Raw genomic sequence first — 27,165 nt, forward strand, 5'->3', positions numbered from 1 at the left:
AATCATTGCTGAACCTCCTTTCCCTCCCAACCCCATTCTCCTGCCTTCTCTCCATAATCCTTGACATCCTTATTAATCAAGAATCTGTCAATCTTTGCCTTACAAATAACCAGTGACTTGGTTTCTACCGCCATCTGTGGCAATGAGTTCCACTCTCTGACTAAAGAAATCCCTCAACAGACTTTGCACTGGAGTTGGGCATTTCAATGCCAGCGTGTGGAGATGGGGTCCCCACCAGAGCCCAGCCTGTGAATGCGGAGCAGAACAACAGACAGCCAACAATGTCATCTCTGGGTGCCCGCTCTACCACCCACCAAATGGAGCTCAGGGCCTGGCAGACATTGACGCAGAGACAACAACCTGGCTGCTCAACACACGGCTTGAGATCTAACTATTTTTCATTCGCAAGAAAATCTCCTTTCTAAAGGTAGTTCTTTTATGTTGAGGCTATTGCCTCTGGTCCTAGACTCTTCCACCAGTGGAAACGTCCGGGTGTTCCGGTTTCCTCCCACACTCCAAAGACGTGCAGGTTTGTAGGTTAATTGGCTTTGGTAAAATTGTAAATTGTCCCTAGTGTGTAGGATAGTGCTTGTGTGCTGTGTAGGAAGGAACTGCAGATGCTGGTTTAAACCGTGTGTAGACACAAAAAGCTGGAGTAACTCAGCGGGACAGGCAGTGTCCGCGAGAGAAGGAATGGGTGACGTTTCGGGTCGAGATCCTTCTTCAGACTTCACTTTCTTCAGAAAGTGCTGTTTCTAAGGATGAATCTTCCTCATGACATCAGTGAATAAATAATATATCTGATTGTGCTGATGCACCCATCCTTCCCGATAATTACAAATGATAGAGGTGCAATGTTGTAATGAGTGTATTTGAATAATTGCAAGCTGTAATTAATTATCGCCTCAGTGTTGGGTTGAACAAGACAGGGAAATAATCTAAAAATGACATTTCAATTTGGCTCTGTTTCCCTGTTCCATATTCAAGAAACATTACTAAAATATGAATTGAACTGTTCAAATAATGTATATCTGATGACTTCAATTTATTCCTAACAACAAAGCATCCAGATGTTTTATTGTGGAGAATGGTGTGTACCTTTTCACTTTCCCATTATGCCCAGGGCATATTAACAATTGCAGCAATTTGGATCTGGCATCTGTCCCGACATTATTTGCCCAACTCAAAATGCACGATGTTCTTCGTGTGAATGGAGTGTTTAGATGGACGTGAGAATGTAGGTCTGTACTCCTGTGAAATTGGCACAGTGTGTGAGACCGTGGCCTGGGCGAATCTGTGTCTTTGGCGTGGAACCAAATGTCTTTGTATCGATAACCGGATCCAAAGTGACCCAGAGCGGTGCAGTGGGTAGAGCCGCTGCCTCACAGCGCCAGCGGCCCAGGTTCGATGCTGACTTCGGGTGCTGTCTGTGTGGAGTTTGCAGGCTTTCCCTGTAACCGCGCAGGTTTTCTCCAGGTGCTTTGATTCCCCCCTACCCTGCCTCACTCCTGCCCTGCCCCCACCCCCTTCCCAATGTTATCGAGTCACAGCAGGGAAACAGGCCTTTCAGCCCAACTTGTCCATGCCGACCAAGATGCCCCATCTAGGCTAGTCCCATTGCCTATATTTGACCCATATCCCTCTATGCCTTTCCTATCCATGTCCAAATGTCTTTTAAATGTTGTGATAGTACCTGCCTCAACTACCCCCTCTGGCAGCTTGTTCCATTTACCCACTACCCTATGTGATTAAGTTGCCCCTCAGGTTCCTATTAAATCCTTCCCCTCACACAAACCTGTGCCCTCTAGTTCTTGATTCCCCGAAGGATTATAGACTTCTGCACACTTAAGGAGGCTTTACAATTAGTCGGATTCATGAAGACTTGGAGCTGTTAATCCCTCAAACACTCAAGTCGGCCCTGAAGCACAATCAACGTTTTAATTTCCATTTTAGTTTTAGAAATTCAGCGCCAAAACAGGCCCTTCGGCCCACCGAGTTCGCTCTGACCAACAATCACCCCGTACACTAGTTCTATCTTACACACTAGGGACAATTTACAGAGGCCAATTAGCCTTCAGGGCAGCACGGCTTTGGGATGTGGGAGGAAACCGGAGCACCCGGAGGAATCCCACGCGGTCACAGGGAGAACGTGCAAACTCCATACAGACAGCACCCGCAGACAGGATCTTTTACCATTGTTATGACGGATGCCAAGGCTTGGATTTCCAGCAAATCAAAAACTGAGAAAGATATTCAATGATGTAATGTAGAAAATAGGCCAGCTAATGTGAGCAGAACAATCTTTTGCAAACAGCAATGTGATTATGATCACACGATCTATTCTTAGGCATTTTGTTGGAGAGATGTATAAGATCATGAGGAGGATAGATTGGAGAAAAGGAGAGGAGGGAAATCAAGAACTAGTCTGGAAAAGGGTCTCGACCCAAATCGTCACCTATTCCTTTTCTCTAGAGATGCTGTCTGCCCTGCTGAGTTACTCCAGCTTTTTGAGTCTATCTCCAGTAGGAACCAGAGGGCATAGGTTCAAGGTGAGAGAGGCAAGATTTAATGGGAACCTGAGGGGAAACTTTTTTATTCAGATGGTGGAGGGAATATGAAATGAGCTGCCAGGGGAGATAGTTGAGGCAGGAGGACAGGAATACAGATAGGATTGGCAGGATATGATCCAAATCCTTGGAACTCTCTGCCACAGAAGATAGTTGAGGCCAGTTCATTGGCTATATTTAAGACTGAATTAGATGTGGCCCTTATGGCTAAAGGGATCAGGGGGTATGGTGAGAAGGCAGGTACAGGATACTGAGTTGGATGATCAGCCATGATCATATTGAATGGCGGTGCAGACTCGAAGGGCCGAATGGCCTACTCCTGCACCTATTTTTTATGTTTCTATGTTTCTAAATGGGACTAGTTTAGATGGACCATCTTGTCCCCCCCACATTTCCGGGGGGACCTCCAGGGGAGGGGGGGATGTCAAGTGCGCTCCCTTAACTTTGTCTGGATTAAAGGTGCTCCTCCCCCCTCCGCTGACCACCAGTTGCAGGAAAATCGGTGGTGGACCTGCACTTCCAAAGGCCCACCTCCCTCTTTTTAATGCTGATCAAACTCCGGATCTCCATGTAGACAAGTAAAAGCCGCTAATATTATCACCACCTTGTCTCATTGCGTGGGCCAATTTTAAGTCGGGTCGCCCAGTTATTAGCTGCTGAACAAACGTTGGGATTCTCTCTGATCAGAGGCAATCGCTCATTGTAAACGTGCTTTGAATATTTATGAGTGAACTTTACCCATGCAAGATTCACCTCATTTAATTACTTGCTCTGCACAGACTATCCAAGGGCTCTGCGTGACACTTCAGATAATCCGACATGGTTAATGGAATGCTGCCCTTTGTATCACAAGGGCTCGGACTACAAGAGTGGAGAGGTCAAACTCCATCTGTAGAAAACACACTCGATCTACTGCCATTACCATGCCACGCAAGGTTGCACTGTCGACTTAGCACAATGACAGACGGATTCCTAAAGATTAAATGGAAATCCAAAAACTTCAAATGTTGGAAAGCTGACGTCAAATCAGGAGGTAGACACGAAGTGCTGGAGTAACTCGGCAATATCGGTCAGGCAGTATCTCTGAAGAAAAAGTATGGGTGACGTTTTGGGTCAGGACCCTTCTTCAGACTGAGAGATCCAAAACGCCACCTATTCTTTATCTCCAGAGATGCTGCCTGACCTGCTGAATTACTCCAGCACTTTGTGTCTATCTTCCAAATCAAAGAAAAATCAGTTGTGTTGATGTAGATTTCTTACAACTTTGCAAGAAAGTCAGGAATCTTTCCTTCTAACCTGATAAAAAAAAACCTACCTTTGCGCAGTCTGAAAGAAGAGTCTTGGCCCGAAAAATATTTGTCTTCTTCAGAGATGTTGCCTGACTGCTAAAAAACCTGCCTTTCATCCCTTTGAAGCCACCAGTCTGTAATATCATCACAGATTCAATGATACACAGTATATTTGGAAATAATATATTACCAAATGTTTCGCATTGGGACCCTTCTTCAGACCCGAAACGTCACCCATCTTTTTTCTCTAGAGATGCTGCCTGGCCCTCTGAGTTACTCCAACACAACTTCACTATAATTCGGTCTATTCCTTTCTACGCGTATAGTCAGGAGATGCAGGTCACTTGCTTCATTCAAGAAATATCGGCATTACAGGTAGAGCTGCCATTTACAGCCTGACTTCTAATTGTCAGTGAGGAGTGGTGAACTGCCTTCTTGACCGCAACGCCACTAATGTATCCCCCTCACCAGGGCCGCACGGTTCGCAGCGGTAGAGTTGCTGCCTTGCAGCGCCAGAGACCCGGGCGCAATCCTGACCATGGTCGCTGTCTGCATGGAATTTGTGACCACGTGGGTTTCCTCCGGGTGCTCTGGTTTCCTCCCACACTCCAAAGACGTGCAAGTTTGCAGGTTAATTGGCTTCTGTAAATTGTCCCTAGTGCGTAGGATAGAACTACTGTACCGGTGATCGTTGGTCGGTGCAGACTCGGATTCCACACTGTACATCTAAACAAAGCTAAACCTTAAAGTTCTGCCCTCCAGCCTTTGACATTTCCACCATGTGAAAAAAGGTTCTGACTGCCTGAAGGGTGTGAGGAAGGGTTCTGAACTGAAATGTCACCTTTTCCTTTTCTCCAGAGGTGCTGCCTGACCCGCTGAGTTACTTCTGCGTTTTGTGCCTATCCTCTGACTGCCTCTCATAATTGAATCTACCTCTATCCCTGCAATCTCCAATGTTCCAGAGAAAATAATCCGTCTGTCTATTCACTCCTTGTAGGCAATGCCTCTAAATATAGGCAGCAATACAGCTAAAATGACAATCTCATTGATTAAAATATAAATATCATGTAAAATCAAAATCAGACGTACCCCTTGGTCCCTTAATTACATCTGTTTATAATCGAATCTGTGGTCATTACATTAAAAAGAGTAATCTGAATTTAATTATCCCGTCGGACTGAAACCATAGCCTGAGGGATTGTGGGCTCATTTGAGTGAATGCCTTGGAATAATTCCTGGTGACTAAAATGGATCTTGACCACAGTATTTTGTTTACCGACAGACTTTCATCTGGTTTGTTTACAAGTGAATCAGACTTACATGAATGCAACGTTCCTGAATGCTTGCTGAGATTGGTTATTGTTCAATGCTGTCGATTTATACTGTACGCTACAGCACAATTAAATCTATACTTTATTAATGTCACCTTCAATGCAACACGATTCTTGATGAAAAGTCCCATCTGGAGAAGGGTCCCAACCCAACACGTCTCCTATCCAGTCTGCAGAGAGGTCCCGACCTGAAATGTCACTTATCCATGTTCTCCAGAGAGATGTTGCCTGAGCCGTGAGGTTGCTCCATCACTTTGTGTCCGTTTGTGTAAACCAGCATCTGCAGCTCCACGCTTTGACGTTTGACTGCTCCACTGTGAAATCGCCAGCTTTGAAGAAGTTCTCCTCCTCTCGCTGATGGTTAGTTCTGTGAGACCCCCTCTCACTGCTCCCCCTCTGTGGAGTCTGAAGAAGGGTCCCGACCCATAGCATCACCTATCCATGTTCTCCAGCGATGCTGCCCGAGCCACTCCAGTACTTTGTGTCCTTTCCCCGGCCCGAAATGTTGCCTGTCCATTTCCTCCCACAGAGGCTGCCTGACCGGCTGAGTTCCTCCAGCACTTTGTGTTTTGCTCAAGATTCCAGCATCTGCAGTTCCTTGTGTCTCCATGATCCACATAACCCCATTCAAGGCCAAAATATAATTAGAAATGGATGACTAAAGCACGGCGAGATGTATAAGTTCCATTCTCCATGGCCCCTTCCTAGTGTTGAGTAAACACCAAGTGCTGGAGGAACTCAGCGGGCCAGGCAGCATCTGTGGAGGGAGTGGATATACGGTGTTTCAATTCGGGACCCTTCTTCAGATTAGGTAATGAGAGTGGTGATGTCAAGACAGTTGATGTTGTGCTGGCAATTGGAAATGAAAAGTGCAGAGAGTGGCAGGAGGAGGAGGAGTGTTGGAGGTTACACAAAAAAGCTGGAGAAACTCAGCGGGTGCAGCAGCATCTATGGAGCGAAGGAAATAGGCAACGTTTCGGGCCGAAACCCTTAGGGTTTCGGCCCAAAACGTTGCCTATTTCCTTCGCTCCATAGATGCTGCTGCACCTGCTGAGTTTCTCCAGCTTTTTTGTGTAACCTTCGATTCTCCAGCATCTGCAGTTCCCTCTTAAACACAGGAGTGTTGGAGATGGGATTAGGGATCGTCACTGGGGAAGTGGGTAAGGCCTGAACTACAGGGAGAGGTACGGAAGGCTGGAGTTTTATTCCTTGAAGCGCAGGAGGTAAGGGATGATCTCAGTGACATACAACACAGAAACAGGCCCTTCAGCCCAACTGACTAAGATGGCCCATCTAAGCTAGCTTCATATCCCTCGAAACCCTTCCTTATCCATGTACTTGTCCAAAATGTCCTTTGAATGTTGTTATTGTGTACCTGCCTCAACTTCCTCCTGTGGCAGCTCATTCCATACACCCACCACCATCTGACAGTAAAAATGCCCTTCAGATTCCTATTCATCTCACCTTAAACCTATGTCTTCTGGTTCATGATTACCCTACCGTGGGTAAAAGACTCTGTGCATTTACCCTATCAATATCCTCATGATTTTATACACCTCTATAAGATCACTCCTCAGCCTCCTGCACTCCAGAGTTCTAGCCTGCCCAACCTGTCCCTGCAGCTCAGGCCCTCGAGTCCTTTGCAACATCCTTCGAAATTCTACTCCGCACACTTTCCAGCCGAAAGAGGTGCGTAAAACCACGAGGGGAATTCAGAGTTCCAGAAATCAATCTACACCTCTGAAACGACTCTATTCTGAAACTGCTCTATCTCCATCCATTTGAGGCAGTCGGCTACTGTTACTAAGAGTGATCTTTCTTGATGATTTTAATAGTGACTGTGCCTGAATCTGGAGGTGTGCGTTTTCATACAGAAGTGTGAGAACACAAAGCTCCAGATTCAGGGACAGTTTCATCCCAGCTGCTATCAGGCAACTGAACCATCTTCCCTTCAACTAGAGAGCGGTCCTGACCTCACATCTACCACATTGGAGACCTTTCAACTATCATTAAACAGACTTTACTGCACCAATCTTGCATTAAACGTTATTCCCTTTATCCTGTCCCTGCACACTGTGGACAGCTTGATTGTAATCATCTATCGTCTTTCCGCTGACTGGATACTATGCAACAAAAAAGCTTCTTGATTAGATTCTTGATTAGTAAAGGTGTCAAAGGGTTATGGGGAGAAGGCAGGATAATGGGGTTGAGAGGGAAAGATAGATCAGCCATGATTGATCGGCAGAGCCGACTCAATGGGCCGAATGGCCGAATTCTGTACCTGAGACTTAAGAACTTACAGACTTTTCACACCACCTCGGAACATGTGACAATAAACTAAACTAAACCTTCACCGCCTGAATGTGTAGGAAGGAACTGCAGGTGCAGGTTTATAGACAAGGTAGACACAAATTGCTGGAGTAACTCAGTGGGTCAGGCAGAATCTCTGGAGACAATGAAGAGGTAACGTTTTGGGTCAGAATCGTGTCTGTAGTATGAAGGGTTCTGACTCAAAATGTCACCCACCCTTTTTACACCAGAGACGCTGCCTTAGCAGCTGAGTCACTCCAGCACTTTGTGTCCTTCGTCACAGCCTGAAACATGATAAATTTAAAGTGGAGTGCCCATATCTCCATTGCCCAGGGGGGGTGGGGGGGGGGGGTGGTTCAGAAACAAATCTTAGGTGCGACAGATCCCAGCTTCGACTCTCTGAGAAAACAGGATTGAAAATTGTCGCGTTCATCTCTGCCTTTGAAGTGCGATTCCATTAAGCCTAGCCTAGGATTTCAACATATGTGTTTGATACTAGATACAGGGGTCAGGAGTTAACGGGAACTGATCACAGTGTGAGCCTGTTAGTGCCCCTGGCTACTGCACAGCTCAGTGTTGGTGTAAGCATTTTCTTCTGGCAGCAACTGTGTTGTTCTGATGGGCCTATGCTTCTTGGTCTCTGTGATAACACTCTCAGGTCTCTGTGCATTGCCCCACAATGTAGAGTCATGGAGTCGGTGATGGCGGTGGGTGAGGAGAGGATGGGTGAGCGATCTGGGGGGTTCACCTCACGCACCCTTGGAGATGGTCTGGGGGTTCCCAGATCGGCCGCGGGAGGTGCCCCCTGGGGGCTTGGAGGTGTGAGGTGAGGCGGGTCGAGGTGCTGGCGGAGTAGGCCGCTGGAGGGCCAAGCCGACCTCTGCAACTCCTACCCAGTGCCGTTGCCAGAACAACGGGCCTTTAACGCCAAGATAAAACTCGGTACTATTAAGAACTTTGAAACATGAAGGGCACAAGTTGGCGGCAGAAGCGTGGCGACTGCTTGTGTACTTCCTCGATGAAGTCTACTGTTCTTACACTTCAGTCGTTGCACTTTTGTACATATCTATGATTGTTTTTGTCTACAGTATGATTTTTCCAGATTGTAAGCAAAACAAAGCATTTCACTGTACCTAAGTACATGTGACAATAAAGTGTAATTGGATCACACAGTGTGGAAGCAGGCCTTGCGTCCCAACTTGTCAACGCCAACCAACATGCTCCATCTTCACTAGTCCCACTGCCCGTGCTTGGCCCAAATCCCTCTAAACTTATTCTATCCATGCACCTGTCCAAATGTTTTTTTAAATGTTGTGATAGTACCTGGCTCAACTATGTCCTCTGGCACTCATTCTATACACCCTATCACCATTTGTGTAAAAGAAGCTCCAGATTCACAGACAATTTGATCCCAGCTGTTATAGAGAGGTTTCACGGCAGTCGGGACCCGTACTGTTGCTACGCTACTCCAAATGGAGTACACGCGATGAACTGCAGGTAGGCACTTACCATTGTTTCCAGCGTAGCGGGCCCGTTAAATCTCGCTGAAATTGTCAATTTTTGCGCTGTAAATAGTTATGGAAATCGGGATAAGGGTGTGAGACATTTAGCCTACTTCAGAATTCCAAAAGTGAGGAGAAATGACGGTGGATAGAAGTGAGAGCTGAAGGGACAACAACAGCCAGAGTGCTTAGCGAATATTGGCCGTTTTGCTCACTGCATTTCATCAACTAAGGCATTATTTGTGTTTTTTCTTGATTCCTTTGGCATCTAAAAAGTTTCAGAAGTGATAAATCTGGCTGTAATTTTTTTTAAATCGCCCACGATTCCCAAGTGGGTTTTTGCATACAAAATGAAAACGCATCTGAAGAAAAATTTACAGCCAGATTTATCACTTCTGAGACTTTTTAGATACCAAAGGAATCAAGAAAAAACACAAATAATGCCTTACTTGATGAAATGCAGTGAGCAAACGCGATAATTCCTAATATTTTCAATTCCAATATCTGCACAGCCAATGTTTACCAAGCACTTTAGCTGCTGATGTCCCTTCAGTTCTCACTTCTCTATACCTTCATTCCGCTTCACTTTTGGAATTCTAAAGTTGGGTACATGTCTCTCACACTTACCCCGACTCCCACAATGTTTTTCAGCGCAAAAATTCAACATTTTGGCGGTTTTTAACAGGTAGGAAAGTACGCGTTTCTTGTATTAATAACATACCGGAAGTGATGGATGTCCTCCAGATGGATTGAGCGGCTCCGTGCGTCAAGCCCTATGACCCAGTAACCTTACGTGCACACCCCCTATAAGTCAACTGAACCATCTCATCACCAACTAGAGAATTAGTCCTGAGCCATCATCCAGCTCATTGGAGACCCTGTGACTATCTTTATTCGGATTTTACTGGACTTTATCTTGCACTAAACATTATTCCCTTTATCCCGTGTCTGTACACTGTGGACAGCTTGATTGTAATCACGTATAGTCTTTTCGCTGACTGGAAAGCAACAAAAAGCTTTTAATTGTGCCTCGCAACACGAGACAATAAACTAAACTAAGTAACTAACTAACCAAAAGTTGTCCCTCAGATTCCCATTAAATCTTTCGCCCCTCACCTTAAACATCTAGAATAATTCCCCGCCACTTTTCTTAGCAAACTGTAAGCCCTCTATCCTACCCCCTCACATTCCACCCCCACCGCATTTTTGTGGAAAGCCCCTTATCTTTAAATCTTGAGATGTCTAGAGCCTAGCCATACATACAGACAATGGAACAATGGAATTAGTACTTGCAGCGGTTTAACTGGCCAATAAACACAGTGATTTATAATAATTAAAACATTTACAGATCGTTCTACAGATAATATTTGACCGTGAAGGAAGGAACTGCAGATGCTGCTTTAAACCAAAGATAGACAGAAAGTGCTGGAGTAACTCAGTGGGACAGGCAGCATCTCTAGAGAGAAGGAATATAATATAATTCGGGGTGCAAGATAATGCGCAATATTCTTTTAAAATATTTTTAATACCTATTTATTAATTTCTTTACTGATTTGTGTATATGCGAGTCAATGGCTGGTGTGTTTTGTTCTTTTTAAACCGAAGGAGATGCAATGGAATTTTGTTGCACTGTGTTGTACAATGACAATAAACTTATTCTATTCTATTCTATTCTATTCTATTCTAAGGAATGGGTGACATTTCGGGTCGAGACCATTCTTCAGACTGAAGTTACTCCAGCATTTTGTGTCTATCTTCTATTTGACTGCGAGTTTAGTTTAGTTTAGTTTTAGTTTAGAGATGCAGCATGGAAACATACCCTTCAACCCCTACTCTAGGTAAAAGATTCACTCTATCTATCTCCCGCATGAAAAACAAATTGAAATATATACCATGGAAACAGGCCCTTCGGCTCACCCGATCCACACTGATCATCGATTGCCCTTTCAAACTGGTTCTGTTATCCTGCTTTCTTATCCACTAGGGGCAATTTGCAGAGAACAATTAACCTACAAACTCGCACGTCTTTGGGATGTGGGAGGAAACTGGAGCACCCGGAGAAAACCCACGCAGTCACAGGGGGATCGTGCAAACTCCATACAGAGAGCACCTGAAGTCAGGATCGAAGCCAGGTATCTTGCGCTGTGAGGCAGCAGCTTTACCGCTGTGCCACTGTGCCACCCGTTCTTCCAGCATTTCTATTTTTGTTTTAGACTCTATCGACTCTATGCTGGTGCTAGAACAATCCCGGGAGTGCAAATTATTCCCCCCCCCCCCCCTCTCTCTCTCTCTCCCTCTCTCTCTCTCTCCAAAGTGCATTCGCATTTCATTTTGGACAGCTTTGGTTGACTTTCTGTCCACCATTCAACATGGACATAGTGGACCAAAAGGCCTGTTCCTGTGCTGTATTGTTCCGTGTTCTACACCAAGGGAAGGATAGTGGGATTGGTATAAATGGTTATTGTGTTGACCAAAGGGCCTTGTGTGGCCTTCCTATCACACCCACAGTCCCGGCTCTCCTGGTCAGGGAAGGCCATCCAGCCCAGTCCCTGCTCACCCCGTAGGTTGGGAATTGGGGAGGGGGTGGAGTGAGACGGCGACGGTGAGAGGAACAGGGGGGGGTCATACCTGCTGCGCCCTCAAGGTCAGCTGCGGGAGGTGCCCCCTCCCCCGGGGAACAAGGGATGAAGAGGGCCGGGCGAGGAGAGGGACGACGGTTCGCAGGACGACCGGAATGGAGGCAACGGCTGCAATGGACCCGTACGGCAATCTGCAGCTGGGATTGTAAAATGGCACCAAAATTGCGACTCTTACATGTGGACTCAGTGGGCTGGTATGTGCATACTGTATTGACAGGGGGATGGTGCTTATGTACAGGGATAGTCTTGCTGGGCTATACACAACAAAATGTATTTCACTGTCGCTGGTACACACGACAATAAAGAAACCATTGAACCTCTAGTCAGTGCACAAAGACGTACAGGTTTGTAGGTTAATTGGTATAAATTGTCCCTAGTGTGTAGCAGAGCGTTCGTGTGCAGTGATCACTGGTCAGTACAGACTCTGTGGGCCGAAGGGCCTGCTTCCGTGTTGTATCTCTAAACTAAACGCCGAGCGTTCGATTTGAAGGCATATTGCGTAGGAATACTGTATCTCTATAAAAAAAAATTGGTTCATTAAATCAGCACAGAAGAGGACGCAATGCTTGTAAAGCAAGATCCATCCTCGATTTTGCGGGCAATTTAATTTGTCCACGCTCTTTGTTATCTTCTCGTTCACAATTAGGAGCGCATGTTCTAATCTAAGTGACTGTTAGCAAACTGTCCCACCGCTGCTCAGCAGTCTGGGGGCGGTTACAGGCGAGATTATTGCCAGGGCCAGGTTGTGGCGAGGTATCGTAACGGGTCCTTCGTTAGTTTATAATTCCCTGCTGCATTCTGGAAATAAACCCCCAATTAATAAAACGCTGCAGACGAGGAAAAGATATAATTAGCCCCAATCTGTACGATTCCTGAGCAGGAGGCGGCGCAGGGCCGTTAATAGGGATGAAGGCATCATAGTAACAGAGTGGTTATAGAGCTGAGGGATGCCATTCAGCCCATCATGTCCATACCTGCTCTATGTGAGCAGTCCATAAGACATAGGAGCAGACTTAGGACATCGAGTCCATCTAGTCTGTTCTGCTTTTTGATCACCACATATGTATTTTTCCCCTCTCAATCCCATTCTCCTGCCTTTTCCACATCACCTACGATACCCTTCCTAATCACGAACCTAGGCACAAAATGCTGGCGGGTCACGCAGCATCTCTGGAGAACGTGAATTGGTGACATTTTGGGTGGAGACCCTTATTTGGACATGCACTTTGGTGGATTAATTAGCTGCAGTAAATTCCCCCATATGTATGGGTGAGTTGTAGAATCCGTGGGGGGGGGAGGTGATGGGAGTGCTGGGCTTAATGTAGGATTAGTGTAAATGGAAGCATCGTGGTAGGTACGGATCCAATGGGCCGAAGGGCCTGTTTCCACACGGGATGACTGCCTGCCTGGAACGGGTTTTGTACATTTGTTCTGTATCTTTGCCAAATTGTGAATATAATGTTCTCTCTTCTACAGAATGTTTCTCAGGCTTGAAGTCACAGTACAGTAAATAATTACACCTCCACAAACCTGCACTGGGAACTGACACTCACACTCAATGTTGGCACATTTCTCTTTTATGTAACAATAACATCTTTCTAAATATTCTTTCCTTGGGCTTGTGATAAGTTTTGTTTAGTTTAGTTTTAGTTTAGAGATACAGGGCGGAAACAGGCCCTTCGGCCCACCGAGTCTGTGCCGACCGATGATCTTCCCATACACTAGCACTATCCCACTGGGGACAATTTACACTTATACCAAGCCATTTAACTTACAGACCTGTACGCCTATGGAGTGTGGGAGGAAACCGAAGATCTCGGAGAAAACCCACGCAGGCCACGGGTACAAACTCCGTACAGATAGCACCCATAGTCAGGATCGAACCCAGGTCTCTGGCACTGTAAGGCAGCAACTTTACCGCTATGCCACCGTGCCTCCCCAATATAAAAATCAGAAATCAAAATATTAACTGTTCATTTAAATTTTTGAATTAAAAAATTGTTTTATTCTCTTAAACATTTTTTTTTTCATTCTGGAATCATGCTTCAGAGAAACATAGAAAATAGGTGCAGGAGTAGGCCATTCGGCCCTTCCAGCCTGCACCGCCATTCAATATGATCATGGCTGATCATCCAACTCAGTATCCCATACTGCCTTCTCTCCATTTCCCCCATCCCCTTAGCCACAAGGGCCAAATCCCTCTTAAATGGCAATGATCAATCCCTCTCAGAGAGTCCTGTCACCACTCTGCGTGAAAAAAGTTCTTCTCATCTCGGTTTTAAAGGATTTCCCCTTTATCCTTATCAGGGCCTGCATCTAGCCTGTCCAATCCCTGCCTTCTCTCCATACCCCCTGATCCCTTTAGCCACATCTAACTCCCTCTTAAATATAGCCAACGAACTGTTTGGCCTCAACTACCTTCTGTGGCAGAGAAGGTTTCTTCCTTGGTTTCTTTCAATTCCCCTACAGAAACATTTATTAACTATTGGGTGCATTTCTAAATATTCTTGCTTTGGGCTTGTGACATGCTTTAAAAGAAATTATAAATGAAAATATTAGCAGTTATATTTAGGAGGGCCTCTTTCCATGCTGTATCTCTAAACTAAACTACTATAGATAGAGCAAGGGATGATGGAAATGTCGTTATTTCTTCGGTTTAGGTAACGAGGAACAGTGAAAAGCTATGTTTTACTGTCCAAACATGTCAGACAATCAGGCCAAACTCAAGGACAATAGGTAGAGCAAAGGGGAAGAAACAGAGTGCAGAATACACTTCTCAGCATTGTAGTGCATCAGACTTGGATTGTTTTTTACTGGAATGCTGGAGGTTGCAGGGAGAAGCATATACAATTATCAGAAGCATAGATAGGATAGACAGTCAGAACCTTCAAGAGTCAAGAGATATTGTCATATCTCCCAGATAGAACAATTAAATTCTTACTTGATGCAGCACAACAGAATATGTACACCGTTTTTCCCCAGGGTGGAAAAATCAAATACTAGCGGGCGTAACCTTAAAGTGAAAAGGGCAAAGTTTAAAGTAGACTAGACCAACTGGGACCCACTACTCACCCGTTTACCCCAACGGGAAGCCTGGTCCCTAACGCAACCCGTTCCCCAAGGCAATATTCCACCAATGCGCAGGGGCTGCTCATTTCGCCTTATTTAAAATTCAGTGTACTGTGACTTAGTGTTAGGGGGAGGGGGGCACGGCGTCACAGGGGAGGGAAATGCGGCCCTTCCCCTGACGTCGCTCAAAGCTTGTGGAATACTCTGTGTGTGAAACTGGCTCCGAGCCGAGCCATCGTGCCCGCCCACCTCATTGTGACGTCGTCAGTGGAAACTGATCGTTTTAAAAGGTAGTTTTTCTTCTTTTTTTTTTTAAACTTTAATCACCAATGCCATGAAATAAAGCATATAATATTAAGTGAAGCTGATTACTGCTTAGAGGGGAAAATGTGTCAGAATATGTAAAAATCTTATTGTTATCGCATAGTGTTTTTGCGAAAATATAAAGACACACACATATATACACACACATATACACCCACACACACACATACAAGATGAGAGTTTTAAAGTTACAGAGATGCGGCTTTGTACAATTTGTGCATCAGTTCCATAGTTTAAATCCAATGTCCACAATATGGTAGAGGTGAATCGGACAGTAACCCAGTCATGGGCGGAAATCGCTTTTAAAACATATGGGGGGGGGGGGGGGGGGGGGGGGGGGGGGGGGGGGGGGGGGGGGGGGGGGGACGGGGGGGACAATGAGGCTTAACATCTAGGGCACCATCCAACACACAAGAGACAATTTACAATTTACCGAAGCACTTAACGTACAAATCTGCACGTCTTTGGAATGTGGGGCAAGCGAGCCGACCTGGGCGCTACAGCCAGTCCCGGGGCACGCACTACCCCCCCCCCCCCCCCCCCCCCCCCCCCCCCGTTCCAGGATTTCCGTACAGCTGGGGCCCAGCTTATGGAAGGTCTGTTCAGAAGCAGGTTTACAGAGGGGAAGAAACTGTTCCTGAGCTCAGCTTAAGGGGATGAACAGAATTAGAAATAGGGTATCTGGAGTACTCTGTGCTTTCCCTTCCCAGAAAGGCTTAATTAAGGTCTCGGAAGAGCAGTGAACATTGTTCAGTCTCCCGGAAAGTGAGGCGAGACAGAGCCGAAAGCAGGATAATGGGAATTTTCGACACAGTCTGCAAAAATCATTTGTGACCAACAATATTACAAGAGACAGCCACTACATCTGCGCTGAGCATAATGATGTTATCCAGTTATATTCCCAGCCAGAGACAGGACACTTCCATTAGGCCGTGTCTGAATGTCAAAAGCAAGGAATCAGTAAGTGGGGCATGATTTTCTACAGATGTGCCATAGAAATCATTTTATTGGGATGCGTCACGGCATGGTTTGGAAACAGTTCCATTCAAGACGGCAAGAAATTCATAATCATAATCACATTTTATTAACCAAGTATGTTTTGCAACAAACGAGGAATTTGCCGTACAGTCATACCATTAAAAAGCAACAAAACACACAAAATACATTTTAACATAAACATCCACCACAGTGACTCCTCCATTTTCCTCACTGTGATGGAAGGCAAAAAAAAGTTCTCTCTTCCTTCCTTTGTTCTCCCGTGGTCGGGGGCCTCGAGCCTTCCGTTGGCGGGGCGATCTTGGCTCCCGTAGCCGGCAGTTGGGCCCTCCGTGTCGTTAGCGATCAAGCTCCTGCATCGGGGGGTGCCAGTTCCCCTGCACCAGGCGATCGACCACAGGTCGGGGCTGGTCGAACCTTCTGCCTCGTGTGGAGCTTCCCAACATCGGTCTCTACCAGAGACTGCGAGCTCCTCGATGGTGAAATCCACAGGCCGCGCGCGGTTGGAGCGTCGATCCCAGGCAAGGGATCGGTTCCGATGGTAAGTCGACTTCCCCGCAGTGGGGCTCAAAGCCAGTATTGAGCAAGGCCACCAGCTCCATGATGTTAGGCTGCAGAGTGACCGGAGTTATGATCCGGAAAACAATCGCATCTCCGGCAAGGTAAGAGATTTGAAAAAAATATTCCCCGGACCTCCTCCCCACCCCCCCACATAAAACAAACCAGAGAACATTAACACAAACTTTTAAAACACACTAAAAATAACGAAAAAAAACAAAAAGACAGACAGACAGACTGTTGGCAAGGCTGCCATCGTGCTGCGCCCCCTGGTGGAAATTGCGGAGAATTGTGGCCATAGACCCACACAAACCAACCTCCCTTCATTGACTCCATCTACACTTCACACTGCCTCGGCAAAGCCACCAGTATAATCAAGGATGAGTCACACCCCTGTCACTCCCTCTTCTCTCCATTCCCATTAGGCAAGAGATAGAGACGTATGAACCTCTGATGACCTCAGGAAGGGTGGAGTCCATAAGGGTAAAGATCATGATGTCAAGTGTTGCCGGCCCTGTTTTGTTCAGGCATTCTCTATCTTTCAGTCTGACCCGAAACGTTGCCTGTTCCTTTTCTCCAAAGATGCTGCCTGACCCGCTGAGTTAGTCCAGCACTTTGTGCCCACCTCTGCAATGGTCTATCTATCTATCCCCCCCGAGCCTCTTCCTACCTCTGCAACGCTCTTGGTCTTCACAACATCTCACGGTCAAGTTTGGTTTGAAGTTACTGCGTGGGAACGGGCTCTTCGACCTACTGAATCCGCACCGACCAACCCGTACACTAGTCCTACCCTACACCCTAGGAACAACTTACAGAACTCAATTAACCTACAAACCCATACGTCTTTGGAGTGTGGGAGGAACCCGGAGCACCCGGAGACAACCCACGTGGTCACAGGGAGAACATAGAAACCCTGTACAGCGAGCACGCGTAGTCAGGATCGAACCCGGGTCTCCGGCACAATAAAGCAGCAACTCTATCGCTGCGCCACCATGCCGCCTATAAGTTGAAGGAACTCGAAGGGCCAAATGGCCTCCTCCTGCACCTATTTCCGATGTTTTAACTCGGTTTCCACCCGACACCCGCGATGCCCCCACTACCCCTCCCTCATCCACACTTGAATTCTTACACTTTATTCATTCTTTTCTGCTCTTTCTCTCCTCCGTTCAAAATTGATGTGATTGGTGTGTAATTTTCTTGTTAACAATGGAGAGAGGCGTCTGTTGAATGAGTCATGGAAGATCCAAACTACTTAAGTGTGCTTGGCGTGGATTTAATTATACCAAAGCACATTTGTCTGTGCCGACTGCAATTAGTTTTCACTGTCTCTCTTTGTCCCTCAAAGCTCCAAGCTCCCATAATTCAATAAGCATCTTAATAACTAATATCTTAGTTTATCCACTGCCAGTCTCCGATATACAAAATTTCCCTATTAGTGGCTAGCACGAACAGGTTGGCAGATGGGCCTCATTCTCTTACAGTTTCTGTTTAGTTTAGTTTAGAGGTACAGCATGGAAGCTGGGCCATCGGCCCACACTAACCAACGCTAACCACCTATACACGGTCTGAAGAAGGGTTTTGGACCGAAACGTTGCCTATTTCCTTCTCTCCATAGATGCTGCTGCACCCGCTGAGTTTCTCCAGCTTTTTTGTGTACCACCCATACACTTGTTCTACCCTACACACCGGGGCCAATTTAAAGAGGTCAATTAACCTACAGACGTGGTTTGCAATTTGGACTCTATTCTTTAGAGATACAGCGATACCCAATTTATTCTTTAGAGATACAGCGCGGAAACCAGCCCTTCGGCCCACCGAGTCCGCACCGACCAGCAATCACCCCGTACGCCAACACTATCCTACACACTGGGGGAAATTTGACAACCCAACAGTACCAACCCAATTAACCTACAATCCTGTGCATCTTTGGCAAGTAGGAGGAAGCTGGAGCACCTGGAGTAAACCCATGCGGTCACAGGGAGAACGTACAAACTCTGTACAGACAGCACCCGTAGTTAATGGCCTGTCCCACTGTATGAGGTAATTCAAATTTTCTCCCGAGTTTCCCCTGATTCGAACTCGGAGAATTTACGATAATAGCCGCGCGTAGGTACTCGGGGCTCTCGTGGACATTTTTCACAGTGCTGAAAAAACTTCACAAGTTACCACGTTTCCCGAGTGCCTGCCGTTAGCGTTACGAGCCGCTACGAGACATCCACGAGCTCCGACGTAGCCTCTACGTACATTCTACGTACTTACCACGAGTTTGATTTATTTGAAACTCGGGAGAGCTCTTGAATTACCTCGTACAGTGGGACAGACCCTTAGGATCGAATCTGGGTCTCTGGCGCTGTAAGACAGCAACTCTACTGTTGCCCCCACTCTGTCGCCCTATCATTATTTGAATTTCTCAATGCCAATATTGCCTAAAAATTAGTTCATTTATCATCAGCCTGTCATTTCACAACTGCACACCATTTACAACTACATCTCAAATCAATACTTAAATTCCTACTGTGCAACAAAACAAATTGAGTCATAGATTTACAGATTAACAATGGACCAACAAGAAGTAACGGAAGCTCATTTTTATAAAAAAAATAACCTGGCATCAGAATTGCCACATTCCAACTCCATCACAAAGACCATCTGACCATCCCATCACCGGTCCATACGAGTTCCATCTTGTCCCATCTCATCACACTAGCGGCAATCTACCGAGGGATGATTAACCTGCAAACTCACACATCTTGGGGATGTGGGAGGAAACCGGAGCACCCAAAGGAAACCCTTGCAGTTACAGGGACAACGTGCAAACTCCACACACAGACAGCACCCAAAGTGAGGATCGAACCTGGGCCTCTGGCGCTGTGAGACAGCGGCTCTTCCCGCTGTGCCACAGTGCTGCCCGTTTAACGTGGTGACCACGGAGAGGTGACCAGCCCAACTTATCAACGGGAAACTTCAGCTCCAGAAATGATCACAGGAGCAGGCTGTTGAATTAAATCTATTTCTGCGTGATTTATGATTAAAAATGAACACAGATTAATCTGATCTCAGCTTGTATTCACACCGTGAAATGAAGATACACCTATTCATTGTCACTGCGTTATTCTTTACTTATGCAAAGCCACAGAAATGTTTCAATAAATTTAATGAAAATCAAAGACGTCTCATTTACATGCAAAGTGACAACAATTCTCCTAAGTGCTATGATTTCACACCCACTTTGATACTGATGGAATATCATATGATACGTTCATCTCTGCACCTGCCATATTTCAACCGCACACCATTTACAATCAGCACCCCCCCCCCTCCACCCTCCAAAATATGCAACATTTTCCAATGTGTGGCTAGCAGAAACAAGGTGGGCAGAATGGCCTCATTCTCTTACCGTTTCTGTGACAATATGAATGGCAATATCGCCTGAACGTGTCAGTATATCATCCTGCCTGCCGTTTCTCAACTGCACAACCTTTACAACCAGAGTCTTGAATCAGGCTTAAAATTCCTATTGTGCAAACAAATGAAATTGGGAGCGCAGATCCACCGATTAACAGCTGACCGACAAGAAGTAACGGAACCTTGTTTTTAATGAAAACACGGCATTAGATTTGCCAAATGCCATTTCTATCGCAAAGAGACAGATCGCTACACCGTCGTCCCGTCCCGTCCCATTCCGACGGCGTAAGTGCTTGGAGCATTACTCCAATTAAAATTCCGCTTAATTGATAAATTCGTTAGTGACCCCGAATGAAATCCTTACCTCGTTTGGCTGAGGTCTGATTGGAACCTCTCAATACACACAGCGTTTGTGCAGAGCAAAATGACACGGGTCTCCCTTGAGGCAGGCACATCAATATAAGAGATTGTCTACTTTAATTACTGGGCAGCGATCATAACCAGCTAGACAGAGGCTCAGAAACTGACAATAGACTCACGCTTACAGATCTCCTCCTGATGCACACACATGTCAGGCAGTATTAGTTTCTTTCCCTCGCCCGTACCTCAGGAGAGACGACAAAACGTGAATTCATTTGAGGGCTTTCCCCGACAAAACCGTATCTGCTAGCTTCAGGCTAAGCTGGTCCCTGATAAATGAAATGCACGCACATATTCACACACACACACACGGGCACACACATGGGCACGTACGTTCATGTTGATGCATATAAGCACGGGCACACACACACAGGCACACATACAACTTCATGCATGTGGACAGACACGTACATATGCACAAACAGAGGCGTGCACAGCTGAACAAACCCATGCAAACACTCCACAAATGCAGCATGCACTTTGCCAACGGCTTGTACATCAGCAATCACGTTAAGTTGCAGCAGCAATATTAATTTTAATTTAAAGCTTTTCAGCTTCGATGCCAACTGAGAATTCGTAGCACCTTAAATATTTCAAATAACCTCGTCAATTCTGCTCCAAATAAATTATTGAGTGGATTTCAATGGCTCGTGATGTGGCTGAATTAAATAATAATTTTGCAGAGAGGAATTGTTTTTTTATCGTCATCGTAAAGATGTATTTCAGGGGGAAGTCATTATTCAACAGATGCAAGAGCCAGAATGGTGTGGGAGAAGCAGGGAAGTAATCAGGAGAAGATTGGGGACATCAGCTTAAAGGGGCTGATGTTCGCAGGCAGATTGTAATATGTCCCTGTCCCACTTAGGAAACCTGAACGGAAACCTCTGGAGACTTTGCGCCCCCACCCAAGGTTTCCGTGCGGTTGTAGGTGGTTGCAGGCAGTGGAAGCAGGCAGGGAGACTGACAAAAACCTCCGGGAACCAGCACGGAAACCTTGGGTGGGGCGCAAAGTCTCCAGAGGTTTCTGTTCAGGTTTCCTAAGTGGGACAGGGGCATTATATATACTCACGGATCCCGTCTACAGCACCATCGGTGAATGCCTGATGTGTCTGCTCTGGACACATTTAGCTCACAACACAAGAAAAAGAAGACAGCAACCTATTCCACAAACCAGTAGGGGCATTGCATGCAGTTTAGTTGAGATACAGGGCGGAAACAGGCTCTTCAGCCCACCAAAGTCCGCACCGACCAGCGATCACCCCGTACACCAACACTATCCTACACGCCAGGGACAATGTACAGAAGCCAATTAACCTACAAACCTTTGTGTTTAAGAAGGAACTGCAGATGCTGGAGAATCGAAGGTAGACAAAAATGCTGGAGAAGCTCAGCGGGTGCAGCAGCATCTATGGAGCGAAGGAAATAGGCAACGTTTCGTCCCGAAACGTTGCCTATTTCCTTCGCTCCATAGATGCCGCTGCACCCGCTGAGTTTCTCCAGCATTTTTGTGAACCTACAAACCTTCACGTCTTTGGAGTGTTGGGAGGAAACCGGAGCACCCGGAGAAAACCCACGCAGCCACAGGGAGAACGTGCAAACTCCGCATAGGCAGCACAGGCAGGAATACACCCAGGGGTCTGGCGCTGTGAGGCAGCAACTCTACCGCTGCACTCACTGTTGTGCTACCCCAAATTTCACATCTCAAAGACGTGCTGGTTTGTAGGTTAATCGGCCTCTCTGTAAATTGCCTCAAATACGTGGAGAGCAGATGAGGAAGTGGGATAACATAGAACTATCTGGTGTGAACGGGTGATCGATATTTGGCGTGGACTCGGTCGGCAAAAGGGCCTGTTTCCACGCTGCATCTCCAGATGCCAGAAACCCAGGTTAGATCCTGACAACGGGTGCTGTCAGTGTGTGTGTGTGTGTGTGCGCACATTCTCCCTGTGACCCCGTGGCTTTTCTCCAGGCGCTCTGGTTTCATCACCCATTCCAAGACGTGTGGGTTTGTAGGTTAATTGTCGTCTCTAAATTGCCACAAATATGTAGAGAGTGGATGAGAAAGTGGGATAACATAGAACTAGTGTGACTAGTGTGAACTAGTGGTCGGCAAAAGGGCCTGTTTCCATGCTGAGTCTCTAAACTAAACCAAACTAAGTTGCAACAAAATAATTCAAGATTGGCAAAAGACTGCAGTTAGAGGATATCAGAAATAACACGAAAATGCTGGAAAATCTTAGGCACGACCCCAGGGAGAGAGAAACCACAAACATTTCAGACCAACGACCTTTCCTGTGGTGCAGATGACCTATATGTAAATACCACAACTTTATCCATTCAGTAGATAAATTTCATTTTCTGTTGAAAGACTGCACTCTCATAAAAGGTCATTAAAATGGTAACTCAGGTCTAGGCATAAACTTTAGGCTTCGGACTTTAGAGATACAGCGCGGAAACAGGCCCTTCGGCCCAGCGAGTACGTGCGGACAAGCTTAAACTATCCTACATACTAGGGACAATTTACAATGTTACCAAAGCCAATTAACCTACAAACCTGCACGACTTTGGTAACTGGAGCACCCGGAGAAAACCCCCGCAGTCTGCACGGAGTTTGTCCGTTCTCCCTGTGACCGCATGTGCTCCGGTTTCCCCCCACATCATTAAGACGTGTAGGGTTATAAGTTAATTGGCCCTCTGTAAATTAACCCTTGTGTGTTGGATACAAAAGCGGGATAACACTATACTAGTGTGAATGGGTGATTGATATAATAACAAGGAATTGCAGATGCTGGTTGTACCCAAGATAGACACAAAACGCTGGAGTAACTCAACGGGTTTGAAGCAGTTGACCTGAGATGTCACATCCAATTTCTCCAGAGCTACTGCCTGAGCTGCTGAGTTACTCCAGCACTTTGTGTCTATCGATGATCAGCGTGGACTTGGTGGACCAAAGTGCCTATCTCTGCACTGTATCTCTAAACTAAATGAATAGAGAAGGTGTGCGATAATAGAAACTAGGTGCAGGCGTAGGCCATTCGGCCCTTCGAGCCAGTACCACCATTCAATATGATCATGGCTTATCATCTAAAATCAGTACCCCATTCCTGCTTTTTCCCCATATCCCTTGTTTACTTTAGCCCTTAGAGCTAAATATAACTCTCTCTTGAAAACATCCAATGAATTGGCCTCCACTGCCTTCTGTTGCAGAGAATTCCACAGATACACAACTCTCTGGGTGATTTTTTTTCCTCATCTCAGTCCTAAATGGACAACCCCTTATTCTTAAACTGTGACCCCTGGTACTGGACTCCCTCAACATTGGGAACATTTTTCCTGCATCTAGTCTGTCCAATTCTTTAAGAATTTTATGTGTCTATAAGATCCACTCTCATTTTAAATTCCAGCGAATACAAGCCCAGTCGACCCATTCTTTCATCATATGTCAGTCCCGCCATCCCGGGAATTAACCTGGTGAACCTACCTCAATGTCCTTCCTCAAATTAGGAGACCAAAATTGCACGCAATACTCCAGGTGTGGTCTCACCAGGGCCCTGTGCAACTGCAGTAGGACCTCCTTGTTCCTAAACTCAAATCCTCTCGCAATGAAGGCCAACGTGTCATTAGCTTTCTTCACTGCCTGCTGTGCCTACAGTCTTAGTCAATCTTCGGCAATACTTAGTCAATCACGATTATTGGGATAAAGTCGTGAATATACATCTGACCTAACACACACCCGAGTTGTGGAAACAATATTGCAGATGCTGGTGAATGCCAAAGTTAGACACAAAGTGTTGGAGAACTGAGCGGGTCAGGCAGCATCTCTGGTGAAACAAGATAGGTGACGTTTTGGGTCGGGACCCTTCTTCAGATTGAAAGTTACGGATGGCAAAGGGTGGGGATGAAGAGACGGAGGCGAGACAAGACCAGGACCAATCAGGCCCAGCAACAAATGACCTCGGGCAGGGACGTGTCCTGGTAGGCCCGTTGTTGGCTAGGTATGTTCTTAAGAGGGATGTTCGCGAAGGAACTGCAGATGCTGGAAAATCGAAGGTAGACAAAAGTGCTGGAGAAACCCAGCGGGTGCGGCAGCATCTATGGAGCGAAGGAAATAGGCAACGTTTCGGCCCCGAAACGTTGCCTATTTCCTTTGCTGCATAGATGCTGCCGCACCCGCCGAGTTTCTCCAGCACTTTTGTCTACTTTCGATTTTCCATGGATACAATGTGGTGAACTGTGGAAGTGATTAAATGACTATTGTGGAGGAAGGGGGCAAGGGGGAAGGAGGAGGGGAAAGGGGTTGTTAGTAGAAGTTACTTAAAATTAACCACAGATGGATATGGGAGCCAAATCATTGGGTATTTGTAGGAGGGACATTGATAGATACTTGATTAGTACGGGTGTCAAGGATTATGGGGAGAACGGAGTAGCATGGGATTGAGAGGGAAAGCTAGATCAGCCATGATTGAATGGCCGACTTCTGCCTCTGTGACATGAGAATTAGGGAATTCAATGTTCATATCGAAGATAGACACAATAAGCTGGGGTAGTCCAGCGGGTCAGGCAGCATCTCTGGAGAGAAGGAATGGGTGATGTTTCAGGTCGAGACTCTTCTTCAGACTGGTCAGGAATAAGGGAAACGAGAGATATAGACGATGATGTAGAGAGATAAAGAACAATGAATGAAAGATATACACCATCATTGTGTATTTTTAAGGAAGAGATCGACAGTTTTTTGATCAGTAAGAATGTCAAGGGTTATGGAGAGAAGGCAGCAGAATGGGATTGAGAGGGAAAGATAGATCAGCCATGATTGAATGGCGGAGTAGACTTCAGGGGCCAAATGGCCTAATTCTGCTCCTAGAAGTTATAAACATGAACTGAAGTCGTTCTGCAAACTGCCCATTCCACCCGAGCAACCCGAGACTCCTTGCGTTGAGCTCGAAATGCGTTTATGTACTGGTGTATTTATCTGCTGTGCAGAAACTCTGTGACGTAAATTAAAATGCCAAGTTCAGTAAATGTCCAGAGCAATATCCTTTCAAAAGGTAAATTGTTTCTTCGAGCAAGAGAGCGATGGCAACGATTTAGCCTCATGTGTTCAATCGCTTGGCATAAATTAGATGCTCCCTTTACTCATTTCCAAATCAGCAATGCTGGACAAAATAGAGAGCAGGGAATACTGTGTAATTTTTCATATTTATTGCAGTTGATGCATCTAAACGCTGTGAATAGAGGGAGCTGTGTGAGGCTTTTAGAGCTTCTTTAGGCTTTTAGACTTTAGAGGTACAGCGCAGAAACAGGCCCTTCGTCCCACCAAGTCCACGTCGACCAGTGATCACCCTGTACTAGCACTATCCTACACACTAGGGACAATTTTTTTTTACAACTTACTGAAACCAATTATCCTACAAACCTGGATGTATTTGGAGTGTGGGAGGAAACAGGAGCACCCGGAGAAAACCCACGCGGTCACAGGGAGAATTGTACAAACTCCGTATAGACAGCACCCATAGTCAGGATCGAACCTGGGTCTCTGGTGATGTGAGGCAGCAATTCTACTGCTGCGCCACTGTGCTGCCCACTTCATAGAGTCTTTGGCCAATGAAGATGCTGTCGCAATGTAACAGATGCCTGCTCTGCAAGCCATTGCAAACAGCAGTCCTGGTGCCATTAAGGAGGCCATTTGGCCTGTCGGGTCCATGCTGGCCCCAGGTAGAGCAGATGCGTACCTTTCCTTTAGCGTTAAAAATCTGAACATAGAACAGCTGGAGGGTAGAACAGTACAGCACAAGACCAGGCCCTTCTTCCCACAATGTCCGTGTCGAACACAATACCTCCTCTTTCTGCCTGCACATAATCCACACCCCTCCACTCCCCGCATATCCATGAGCCTCTTAAATGCCACTATTGCATCTGCCTCCACCACCACCCACAGCAGCATGTTCCTGGCACCATGTGTACGCTGTGTAAAAACCCTGCCCCACATGTTTCCTCTAAACATTGCCCCTCTCACCTTAAAGGTATGCCCTCTAATCTTTGATATTTCGAAGATAGACACAAAATTCTGGAGTAACTCAGTGGGACAGGCAGCATCTCTGGTTAGGAGGAATGGGTGATGTTTCAGGTCAAGACCCTTCTCCTATCCTGAGAAAAAGATTCTAATGGTCTACCCTATCCATGTCTCTCATAATTTTATATATATCTGTCGGGTCTTCCTTCAACCTCGAGTGTTCCAGGAAAAAGAATCCAAGTCCATCCAAACTCTGACTATAAAGACTTTAAAGTTTAGAGGCAATGCGCAGGGCAAGTTATTTTTACACATCGCGGTGAGTGCCCGGAATGCACTACTAGGGGTGGTGGCGGAGGCGAATACGATAGTGGTGTTGAAGAGGCTTTTATATGGGGCACATGGATGAGCACGGAATAGAGGGATTTACATCATGTACAGGCTTTAGATTTTTGACTTCAGAAATACAGTGTGGAAACAGGCCCTTCGGCCCACCAGGTGCACCTATCACCCCATACATTAGCACTATCGTACACTCTGAGGACAATTTACAATTTACAGAAGCCAATTAACCTACAAACCTGTACATCTTTGGAGTGTGGGAGGAAACCAGAGCACCCGGAGAAATCCCACGCAGTCACAGGGAAAACGTACAATCTCCGTCCATTCAGCACCCGTAGTCAGTATCGAACCCGGGTCTCTGGCGCTGTGAGGTAGCGACTCTATTACCACGTCACTATGCCGCCTA

General features: G+C 46.2%; 1 protein-coding gene across 7 annotated transcripts in view; it reads right to left on the reverse strand.

Annotated features, from left to right (window-relative positions):
- Positions 1–27,165, reverse strand: part of syt1a (synaptotagmin Ia) — a 214,160-nt gene that overhangs the window by 65,855 nt on the left and 121,140 nt on the right. The window contains exon 1 of one of the 7 annotated variants that reach the window (XM_055650559.1): positions 20,596–20,649. The exons of 5 other annotated variants lie outside the window; for them this stretch is intronic. The gene's annotated coding sequence lies outside the window, so the exon portion shown is untranslated. One more of the 7 variants, XM_055650558.1, reaches the window with a different exon arrangement.

Source organism: Leucoraja erinacea, chromosome 19 (assembly GCF_028641065.1).
Source record: "Leucoraja erinacea ecotype New England chromosome 19, Leri_hhj_1, whole genome shotgun sequence".
Taxonomy (NCBI): Eukaryota; Metazoa; Chordata; class Chondrichthyes; order Rajiformes; family Rajidae; genus Leucoraja; species Leucoraja erinaceus.